General features: G+C 41.8%; 1 pseudogene; it reads left to right on the top strand.

Annotated features, from left to right (window-relative positions):
• Positions 1-7,902: 7,902 nt before the first annotated feature.
• LOC148149180 (Nuclear RNase P) lies at positions 7,903-8,191 on the top strand (annotated as a pseudogene).
• The last annotated feature ends 4,403 nt before the right edge of the window (positions 8,192-12,594 follow it).

The raw sequence follows: 12,594 nt of genomic DNA on the forward strand, positions 1-12,594 counted from the left end.
TAACCTCAAGAAAGTAAAACTGACTGAATGTTAATAGGGACTATTACAATGATCCTTAAACCCTTGAAGTCAGCTGTCATACATCTGCATTGAAGCAAAAAATAGGGCATGGCTACAATCTTACTGTCTATTGAGAGAATACTGTGTAGTTATATGCTTTCTATGGTTGTACACTTAGCCAGAGTCAGACAATAATGACTCGCTTCAGAAAATTTGTAGAAAATGATTAGTTGGGTGACAGAGTGGTTGCAGATGAGCGGTAGTGGATATATGAGGATGCCCAAAACAGAGAAGTGTGGCATACCATACAATAGGAAAACAAAGTGGGATTGGAAAACAAGACTAGGATCCAAGTCATATCAAGGGTGGAGGGCCACTTTTCCAAGAGGCAATGCCATAGGTGATTGATTGGAGGAGAAGGTCTCATGAAATGGCTCCTACCAGATGTATGACAATTTATGTTTGGGTAAGACCTGTATGTAGGAGGTTACTTTCTAACACAGTTAAGAGCTTCAAGGCAATATTATAAGTCTATGCCATTACAGCATATAAATCACATTTTCAATGCTACTGTTACATTATACTTCAATCACATCCATATTAAATGTGCACCCAGGGTTTTTAAGTTCTGTCACGAATGCACTGGAGATTTAAAGCTCTCCTTTCCGTTCTTTTTTAAATGTTTTGGAATTGTAGTCTTTGTGGCAAGGGTTTTGTCAGTGAAGTCCACGTTTGGGGTCAATGACCTTTTGGCCACAATTGTTTAAGATCTGGAATGTTAACCCTGCATCTTTCTCTGCACACAGTCAGGCTGCTTGAGCTATGCTGTTTTCAATATTTTTTGTTTTTATCTCATGTATAGCATTGGCAGGATGTTGATACTTTCTCCCTCTTGGAATCCAGAACTGTAGTGCATTTCCACCTGGCCCCACAAACAATATATTTTCAACACACCCAATTTAGTGTCCCTTCCACTGTACCATCTGGCAATGGTAATAGGAACATGGTCACACCAACCCATGATACTGTATGAACTGATGAAGTCATGATGAAGTTTGTTGTCACCATTCGTTTTAAGGGAAGGATACTACAAGACCTGCTTTCTTTAGTGTGTTAAAGGAAATCCACATCTGGGTCTAATTAGAACAGTCTCTTGTAATGAACAAAATACAGTTTATTGCATGTTAGCAACTAGTTACAGCTTACATGGATAGGATAAGCAGTATTTTGGGGAGACCAGGCATTAGGTCTCACTCTTTTGAGATTGTAGATGTTGGCCACATGACAACATCACAGTGAGTGGTGCTTATGGCATTCCTCTTATTAACCTGGTCAGATGTGAAGAAATATGTTCTAATCAATCTGTTTGGAGATGTTATTACATACTTCTGAAGGAGGTGGGACTTGAACCCAGGCCTTCTTGTCCAGAGGTAGGGACATTACCACTGCACTACATGAGCCCCTCAAGTATAGGCATTTTAATCAATTTCTCTAGAAATGTTATGATACGCCCATGCATAGAATGGGACTTGAATCTGGACCTCCTGGTTCTGAGGTAAAGGCCCTATCACTGTGCTACAAAAGCCCCTTTCATATGCATAGGCAACATTTCTGAAAATTACAATCAGTTCCCAGTTTACACGTCACAGGGACCTATAATCTGGAACAGTCCAACAGCCTGTTGTCCAATCGAATCTCCAGTTCTTTATTCAAAGCAGCAAGCTGTGGGGCACTGAGCTAATGACTTTATTCTCAATTGACTTATTGCACTTTTCAAGAATTATATAGATAGCAAATGAGGTTGGATAGTTAAGACAGCTAGACTTTGGCAGCATTGCAGCCAGAGCTACATGGCAGAGAATTTCATAATAGCCAAAAGTCAGAGGAACCTTCTGCAAGTAACAGCAAAGCATGTTAGCTATCACATCAGTGATAGCTTTCAGTCTGTAGCTTGAGATTTCATCTCCCACTTCAGAGATTTGAGTGCAAATTAATATTTAAAGCAGTCCCAAAGAGGTGCTTGAGAAACTTGGTAGGGCTCTGCAACAATGACCTTCATTAGAATGCTAATATAATCCCCTTCCCTATATACACTGAATGGCTAAATTTACAGCCTACCCCCAGACACATGAATTCTCTGGACTTTGGAGAAGTAATCCCATTTTGCAAGTGACACTATGCATAGTGAACTGTGAAAAAGAAAAGTAAAATTTAATCACAGAACGAACAATGTCACATGCAGTTTAATGTAACCAAATGTGAGAGCTAGGAACAGTAGATGGGAATACAGTATGAATGGCAAACTAGCTGAATAGACTGCCCTCTACATTACACAATTATTGGAGAATGGTGAATTACAAGGATGTGTTATTTGATTCAAGTTGTTACAGGCATTATTCCATCACCTGGCTATGTTTTTCATTTTTCTTTCTGCTGTAAGTTTTTTTGGACACTATTAGAAGTAGATATTAATATTCCAGAAGGCCCATTACTGGAAATTACTGAAATGAGTAGCTCCATTTCTGCTCAGTATTCTTTCACAGTTGGTTGACCTCAGTGTTGTCTTCCTTCCCAAGTACAGAGGATCCAGTAGCCACACATTAACATTGTTGGTCTGATTAAGTTAATTTCTTCCATTATCCTATTAACTGTATTACAGATGCCTCATTACTTTCTAAAGCGACACCGAGGACAGAAACAGAGAACTATTTCATAGGGAAAATGCGGCTGAAATGGGAGGTGAAGGACGAATTAGATTGCCTTCACTACAGTTTTTTTCTTCCTCTTTTTCTCAATAAAGCATTGTCACCTGATAGAGTTCACTTCTTTAAGGCATGCCCCATTTAGCCTAATTGACTTCAATAACTTCAATCAAATGATAGATCAAAGCACATTTCCATCTCTGTACTGATTCAGGAAGATAGAAGGCAGTAAAATTACAATGTTAAACAAAACATGTTGGAGAATTGGAATGGGAGGTATCTCACAGGAGTGACATCTTTGATATGTTTTTTTTAATGCCAGCATAATCATTTTAATCCCATTTAGCTGCCCCGTCATGTTCTTTATTCCTGAAACAAGTGCCTGTAACCTGTTGTATTCCACAATTAAATTTGCATCTATGGCTTTATGAGACTCGTACAATCCATATTTTGAATCCCCTTTGTGAGCTTCTCTTTAGAAATGTTCAATTTCTAAGTTGAAGTTCCTTTTTAAAGGTGTGAACAATTGTATAAGACGCAACACAAATGGAATCTTGCCCACACTCAATATGCATGAGGGTTCACTTGTTAATGGATAATGGCCCATAGTTGAATATTCCTCGCTAGCTTAAGGTGACGCAAATTGCAAAACACTACCAGCTAAGATCTCTAACTCAGCACCAACTGGGAATTAAAATTTCTGATCCATATGTGCCAACCAAGAGCAATGTTTATGAGGAGCTAGAAGTCAAATCGTTAAAGGTTTGTCACAGTGGATGCTCTGCAACATGACTTTTGTCTTCTACTTGCAGCATTCTTTTGCTGAACATGTAATAAGCAGATAATTTTGGAAATGTCTTTCGTGCCCCTTGGACTAGAATGGTGTAAATCAGCCAGCAAAATTGCCACAAACACATATCTCCCTGCTGTAAGCTATGAATGCAAGGTGAAGACAGGAACAACTGTGATAATGCTTGCATGTATAAAGCACCTTCCATGTTTCGGGCATCAAGATGAGATTCTTGTGAGTAGAAGTGTGTTGCCTTTTAAGGGCAATTATTGATTAGTAACGAGCGTGTTAACTACACATCTAATCTCTTTAACATGCAGCTTCCTATCCCAACACACACCATTAGCAAACGAGACATCAAGAGAGCTTGACATGAAAGTCAATTTCTAGTAACTTTGGCTTACCACTTGCTCCAAAGGAACTCCATGTTGGACACTGTGCATCAAAGTTTCAGCACCTGTTTCATGTTAACTGCCCACACACATCCCATGTCCATGGGTATTGGCATCCGACATGTACCTGCCTTTTAAAACCCTCTTGGCATATCATAGAGTCATGGAGTTGTACAGCACACAAACAACGAGGTCCAACTCATCCATGCTGACCAGATATTGCAACCCAATTTAGTCCTGCCAGCACCTGGCCCATATCCCTCCAAACCCTTCCTATTCATATACCCATCCAGATGCCTTTTAACTGTTGCAATTGTACTAGCCTCCACCACTTCCTCTGGCAGCTCAATCCATACACGTACCACCCTCTGTGTGAAAAAGTTGCTTTATATCTTTTATATAGGTCCCTTTTATATCTTTCCCCTCTCACCCTATACCTATGCTCTATAGTTCTGGACTCCCCCATCCCAGGGAAAAGATTTTGTCTATTTATCCTATCCATGTCTCTCATGATTTTATAAACCTCTATAAGGTCACCCCTCAGCATCCGACGCTCCAGGGAAAACAGCCCCAGCCTGTTCAGCCTCTCCCTATAGCTCAAATCCTCCAACCCTGGCAATATTCTTGTAAATCTTTTCTGAACCCTTTCAAGTTTCACAACATCTTTCCGATAGGAAGGAGACCAGAATTGCACACAATATTCCAACAGTGGCCTAACCAATGTCTTGAACAGCTGCAACATGACTTCCCAACTCCTGTACTCAATGCTCTGACCAATAAAGGAAAGCATACCAAACGCCTTCTTCACTATCCTATCTACCTGCAACTCCACTTTCAAGGACCATGAACCTGCATTCCAAGGTCTCTTTGTTCAGCAACATTCCCTAAACCCTTACCATTAAGTGCATAAGTCCTGCTAAGATTTGCTTTCCCAAAATGCAGCACTTCACATTTACCTAGATTAAACTCCATCTGCCACTCCTCAGACTATTGGCCCATCTGGTCAAGATCCTGTTGTAATCTGAAGTAACCCTCTTCGCAGTCCACTACACTGCCAATTTTGGTGTCATCTGCAAACTTACTAACTATACCTCTTATGCTCACATCCAAATCATTTATGTAAATGACGAAAAGTAGTAGACCCAGCACCAACTGGGTCCCTTGTGGCACTCCACTGGTCCCAGGACTCCAGTCTGAAAAACAACCCTCCATCACCATCCTCTGTCTTCTACCTTTGAGCGATTTCTGTATCCAAATGGCTAGTTCTCCTTGTGTTTCATGAGATCTAACCTTGCTAACCAGTCTCCCATGGGGAATCTTGTCGAATGCCTTACTGAAGTCCATATAGATCACATCTACTGCTCTACCCAGATCAATCTTCTTTGTTACTTCTTCAAAAAACTCAATCAAGTTTGTGAGACATGACTTCCCACACACAAAGCCATGTTCACTCTCCCTAATCAGTCCTTGCGTTTCCAAATACATGTACACCCTGTCCCTCAGGATTCCCTCCAATAACTTGCTCACCACCGACGTCAGGCTCACTGGTCTATAGTTCCATGGCTTATCCTTACCACCTTTCTTAAACAGTGGCACGATGTTAGCCAACCTCCAGTCTTCCGGCAGCTCACCTGTGACTATCGATATAAATATCTCTGTTCCATTTACAGAACTCCTATGTATTTCAAAGCTGTACCTTGGGCTACACCAGCATTCATCATTACAATTCTGCAAGAAGGACAATTTGCTTTCAGGGTCAAGTAAGATGTATCTCATGGATAATCATTCGCTCTTCACTTGCTTTGAGGCTTGTCTTGTCTTTTTATGCCTTACTTATCAGCCAGAAATATCAGGTTCATAGTACTGGTGTATTGCCATACAAATAGAGTCATAGAGATGTGCAGCACGGAAACAGACCATCTGATCCAACTCATGCATGTCGACCGGATATCCTAACCTAATCTAGTCCCATTTGCTAGCACTTGGCCCATGTCCCTCTAAACCCTTCCTATTCATATACCCATCCAGATGCCTATTAAATGCTGTAATTGTACCAGCCTCCACCTCTTCCTCTGGCAGTTCCTTCCATACACACACCTCCCTCTGTATGAAAACGTTGCCCTTTAGGTCCCTTTTAAATCCATAAAACTTATTATGATCATTAGGAGTACTCCGTCAAGTCAATGAGATAGTCATCAGTCAGGGTGGTCCTTGCCCAGTAAACTAAAAGTAGCCTCTGATAGATGGCCAGGGGTTTGGACATGGTCCATTCACTGCTTGGGACGGTTAGAACCTGGATCCTTTCCTCAAAAGGGGTGAGGGGCCAAATGTGGACTCCTTCTATTCTATTGAAGGATGCTTCCCACCTGGATTGAGAGAGAGGTGGATATGTAGGGAAATGAAACCTTTGGTGCCAGTGAGGAGGTATCTTAATTGAGTGAGTAGCCATTGCAGAGGGCATGTAGTGTTAGTGCCATCGGGGGTTGGTGTGGGTTACCGTGAGAGGGGAAAATATTGCAGGCAATAGTGAGAGGGGTAGAGCATGAGCCTTTTTGGAAAGCAGGTATAGTAACAGAGATAGACTGCATGTGTTTTACTGAAGAGAGACAGTGGTGCTTACCCTGTGTGGCAAATATTATTGACCCACAGTGCTGTGCGATCTTCCAAACAGCTGAGACTGCAGTGATCTGAGTGGAAACCTCATTCCAGGCCAGCATGGTCTGGTGTCATGGGTTCCTTTTAATGGTACTGGGGAACCACCCTCTCCAACAGGATCATGAACTCCTTGCCCGTAAAACAGAGCTCCAACTTTCCTTTGTCTGTCGTGTCTAGGACAACAGAGCAGCACTGGACTGACAGTACCTGTCGAAGTGTACAACAGCCTTTTAAAGATGGTGGCAGCCACAGGGTTATTGGTCAATTCTGAGATATCCAGTCTGTGGTGAATTGTTCTGTATCAGTGATTGGTATCATGGCCTAGAATCAGACAAGAGGGGAACCACTGGGACATGGTAGGTCGCTGATGAGGCAAGGTTAGTAAGATACAGAGAGAGAGAAATCTTCCTTGTCCTCATGGCAAGAGACCTTCCATGAAAGGCAGACACAAAGACATAAGTTTCAGCCCTTCATTGATGCTATAGCCAGCATCATTGGCTTTTCAACGTGTCCTTTTCAAGGATTCAAGGCAGAGACTTAAAAGAAATAAAACCAATCTCTGAATCACACAACTTCATAACAATGAGGTTACCAAAGAAACGTGTTCACTGTTTGCTCAGTTAGAATGGCATAACCGGCAAATTTGAACCAGTTTCCAACCAAGTTACAACAAGAAATTGGGAGAAGCCTCGTGAAAAAATTTAGTATTTTGTGCTGCAGATAATGTGTATACCAAATATGTAAGTTCACCTTCAACCATTCACTTCCACTCACTGATCTCACCCCCTAATGCTGTTAATTGTTTTTGTTTCTAATCCGCCTGCTTATGCCTGCCCCACAACAGATGGTCTTGATGCCTTGCATCTAATTTCAAGGACTCTTTACTTTTGTGCTGAGACTGGTTTCATAAGATAGGGGACACAAAGTAAGTGTTTCTTCATCTCTTAAGACACCCACAGCTTGGCATTCTCCATCCTACACAAGCAGCGCAGCTGATCTAGGTCAGATGTAATAGCACTACATTTGGCTTGGGAGGGATTTAGATGAAAAATCAGCCAGTATTCTTGCTTGTGATCATCACTTGTTGATTTTGTGCTGGGAATGAATGTGTAACCAGACATTTTGTCAGGGGGCAATGTGTTACCTCCAACATTGTGTAGCCTACCAGTATTCATCTTCTGGGCTTACATGGAGAATGGTCACTTTCAGTTTATAGCCAAGCCAATGGAGAGAGATAATACTTCAGGAAAACAAAGGAGTTGAGGAAAAGAAGAAGCAACATGATTTTTTTAATTCACTCATGAGATGTGGGCATCACTGGCTGGGCCAGCATTTATTGCCCATCCCTAATTGCCCTCAAGGAGGTGTTGCTAGGTCATGTGCTGAGTGTATTATCACTCCTCATGTCCTTGGGGAAGGTCTGAGACGAGTCAATTAGTACCCTTGCAGGGTATCACCTGATTCAGGTGAGGAAGTCGCCAGGCATCTGGTCTGGGCAGTAGCAGAAAGCAGGAGAAGCAATTCCAAGACAAACTTGGATGATGTGGATGCAGCTTCTACCCAGGATGGGATGGGCTTCTGGCTGGCCTTATGAGTTCAATGTGTGAGATGAGTCAAACAAGACTCACAACCCAATTCAGACTACTCTCACCCCACACTTAGCGCAGCACAGTGCCTCAGTGGTTAGCACTGCTGCCTCACAGCACCAGAGTCCCAGGTTCAATTCCAGCCTCAGGCAGGCTGGTTGTGTGGAGTTTGCACATTCTCCCTGTGTCTGCGTGGGTTTCCACCAGGTGCTCCGGTTTCCTCCCACAGTCCAAAGATGTACAGGTCAGGTGGATTGGCCATGCTAAATTGCCCATAGTGTTAGGTGCATTAATGAAAGAGAAATGAGTCTGGGTGGGTTACTCTTCAGAGGGTCAGTGTGGACTGGTTGGGCTGAAAAGCTTGTTTCCACACTGTAGGGAATCAAATCTAATCTAATCAAACTGCTGCAGTCCACCTACTTTCTTGTTGTAACTTTGTTGGAAACTGGTTCAAATTCTACAGGACTTGCACTCCCATGCTGGTTATGCCATTCTAACTGAGCAAACAGAGAGCATGTTTTCTTTATTAACCTCATTTTTTTTAGATTAGATTACTTACAATGTGGAAACAGGCCTTTCGGCCCAACAAGTCCACACCGACCTTCCGATGAAGAGCAACCTACCCAGACTCATTCCCCTACACCTAACACTACGGGCAATTTAGCATGGCCAATTCACCTAACCTGCACATCTTTGGACTGTGGGGGGAAACCGGAGCACCCGGAGGAGACACACGCAGACACGGGGAGAATGTGCAAACTCCACACAGACAGTTGCCTGAGGCGGGAATTGAACCCGGGTCTCTGGCGCTGTGAGGCAGCAGTGCTAACCACTGTGCCACTGTGTTATGAAGCTGTGTGATTCAAATATTAATTTTATTTTTTTTAAGTCAATGCCATTAGGGAGGAAATGCCAGGTTTGTGACCCACCAACAGCGAAGGAACTGCAATATATTTCCAAGTCATGATAATGAGTGGCTTGGAGTGCAACTTTCAGGGTGTGGTGTTCCCATTTATCTGCTGCTCTTGTCCTACAAGATGGAAGTGCTCATGAGTTTGGAAGGTGTTGTCCAAGGAGCCTTTGTGAAGTTCCGCAGTGCATCGTCTCGATAGTATGCACTGCTGCTCATGTACTTCAGTGGTGGAGGGAATGGATGCTTGTCAATGTAGTGCCAATCAAGTGGGCTGCTTTGTCCTAGATGATGTCAAGCTTCTTGAGTGTATGTTGGAGCTGCATTCATCCAGGCAAGTGAGGATTATTCCATCTCATTTCTATGAGGGAATTTTCTCATAATTCTCAATACTGTATTTACTCATAGAATAATGTAACCCAACAGTATGGCATGAACAACACATTGGGATCTTTCTCGTGTATATTTGAATCTTTTCACATGTGGAACAAGCATTTGATGAGTGATAACACATTTGAATTGATAAGTTAATTCACTTATTAATATACTAATTCACAGTGTCCTGTTCTTCACAAATAGAAAGAACATGTACATGTATTGAAGCCCAGTTTCAATTCAACAAAGTAAGCGGCAGCCATTCGATGGTTAATTTCTCAGGGCAATCAGAGTTTTCAAAGTTTAACAAAGCCTGACATCTAGACAGTTTGCCAACAATAATGTGTGCATTCTCCATTTCAATGCCTCAATAATCAGAGGCCACATGTCAACTGATAAGCACATTCCTTTCATGCAGTATAAATGTTGGTTTTCCTTTGAATTATATTCTTGCGAATTGTCCTGATGAGTGCAAAGTGAAAAGCTTTGACAAAATGTGTGTTTCATTAGCAATAGTTAAGTCTTGTACTACCAAATTACCATTTAATTAATTTAACAGTAAGCTAAGCATACAGAATGACAAGATTAAATCAACTCACTTAACTCAAACAGTACAACCAACCTTTGCATAATGATATAAAATAAAGAACCTGCTATGGTTCTCACATGAATGGATTAACTACTTTCTATTTGCTTCTGGGTGTGAAAATAACTAGTAAGGCCAGCTTTTATTGCCTATCTCTAATTTTCTTCCACTTGGTCAGGCTTATATAGTGATTGGGTTGAATGAATATATAATTGAGGTACAGAGTTAAGCTGTGGTGTTAGTGTGCTATCAGTATTCTTGTCTCTGTGATCTATCACAAGGTTTCACCCTATACAGCTCGGAGCATTGTGCTCAGTGGTCTCACTATCACGTACAGTGTATTGATAACCATAGTTGAATGGTTACCATGAATTCTGGCTTGAGCTCATGCCAATGTCTAAAGAACTCAGATGAGAACACAATATGACACAGTGACAGCAATGAAAAGATCAGTCGAACTTAAGCTGTCTTTTCTCTTAGAAAACTCTGAAGAAGACACCAAAGTGGCCATATATCCACATGAACCCAGTAGTTTCTGCCCTTTGCAAGGCTCTGCGATGCTGTCAAAGGTCCAATTGAGCGCTTAGATGGAAAGCATGGAAGAAAATAAATAGAAAGCCTTGCATCAATATCCAAAAGACATGGATGATCTCCCTTCTTGAACCATTGCAGTCCATGTGAAGTAGGTACATTCACAGTGCTGTGAGGGAGTAATTTCCAGAATTTTCTTTTTCTCAGAGACAATAAAAGAATGGCAACTTACTTTAATTAAAAATGCCTTTTGATTAAACTCCTATTTTCTAACTTCTTTGCAGCCATTGGATCCTTGATTTACCTACGATATTCTGCTTTAAAACTTTGCTTTTTTCTCTGTCCCTAGGTGTTTTATTTCTCATTATTCAATGCCAGAAAAGGAAAGCCTGACAGACTTCATATCAGTACCCAGGGCAACCAATTTGCAAACACATTGAACGTGAGGTGATTATAAATTACTGAGTCAAGATAATGGTTTGCTTATTATTAGGCCTAAAAATAATTAAAGCTCACTTATCATCATTTTAACTGCCTACTGTCTGAAATCTCTCCACATTTAATTTGTATGAATGTTACAATTAAATAAATTGTTTTATAATTTCCTCTTTGTGGAGAAATGGTCAAAAAGTCAGGTCATATGATACATGTTAAGTTTTAAACCAATTCAGAATTAAGTTGATTTACTCTGTCAACATTCTAAGAAGCCGAGTAGATGTGAAAAGCTCTTGAAAGCCCTACTGCCTTGCAACTGAAGGAAAGTTAAGTTCTTTATTTAGTGTAAGAATCGTAGTTCACCAGGGCCTGCATTTCAAGGTTTCTTTCCCAGAATGCACTTGTCCAAAAAACATGCTGGGAGTGTACAATCCCTAAGGATTAAGGCCTCAATCTGACCCAAAATCCCTGATCTGAACCAGGCAGTTTCAGGTGGGTGAAAGTGAGGCCTACAGATGCTGGAGATCAGAATCAAGAGTGTGCTGCTGGAAAAGTACAGCCAGTCAGGCAGCATCTGAGGAGCAGGAGAATCAACATTTCGAGCATAAGTTCTTCATCAGGAATGAGGTGGGTTATCCATTTTATCTTTAGTCCATTTTTACTCTCCTTCAAAGTTCCCCCTAAAGGTGTTTTCGGCGTGAGGAATTTTGTTTTGTCTCTCCTGTCCGTAATGAGCAGCAAATTTGTCCCTTAAGACCGTCACTTTCCTCCCACCTTTTATCTGACACCTACCCATCAGCCAGGTTTCATTCAGTGGCATCTATAACATACTAGATACAAGGCTCGGAAATCTTCACCTCCAGAAATAGTTGAAGCGTTGACCAGAGTGAGTGGGACTGTTAGAACGGCCAGAAGTAACCAGATGTTAGGATTCAAGGAGTCTCATTAGTATAATCAAAGGCGAATGTTGCCACAGCAACGAGCTCTCACATATTTTAGAAGCATAGATTTGATATTCATCAACATTAACTTCACAGGAAATGTTTTGATACATCTTATTTAAAGTAGAAATAAAGTTATAGTGGAGAAATTCACACTGAATGTTCTCTTTCTCCACGTCTTCCTCTGAAATGCTTTGACGTTGAATTACCGCTGTGGCGTTGATTCAGTTCAGAATCCACAAAATCCTTACCGTGCGGAAGCCGGCCATTTGACCCATCGAGTCTATAATGACCCTCCAAAAGAGCACCCTTTTCAGATCCACGCCCACCCCCCCCAATCCGATCCAATCCCCAGAACCCTGTATTTCTCATTGCTAATCCACCCAACCTGCACATCCTTGCACTGTGGGAGGAAACCAGAGCACCCAGAGGAATTCCATGCAGACAAGGGGAGAATGTGCAAACTCTCCACAGGCAGTCATCCAAAGCTGGAATTGAACTGGGGTCCCTGGCACTGTGAGGCAGCATTGCTAAGCACTGCGCCACCCTGCCACCCTCAGTTTTGAATATGATGTGGGCGAGATTGGAAGCTTCTGTAAATTGGTGCAGGGATTGCCATTGATGGTTACTCCATGTAAGATAGCACCTTCAGTCTCATCGCTCAACATCATGATTGCTGTGTACAGCCATC

Source organism: Chiloscyllium plagiosum, unplaced genomic scaffold (assembly GCF_037043375.1).
Source record: "Chiloscyllium plagiosum isolate Xiang-an unplaced genomic scaffold, Cpla_swu_hap1 HiC_scaffold_9, whole genome shotgun sequence".
NCBI classification, from domain to species: domain Eukaryota; kingdom Metazoa; phylum Chordata; class Chondrichthyes; order Orectolobiformes; family Hemiscylliidae; genus Chiloscyllium; species Chiloscyllium plagiosum.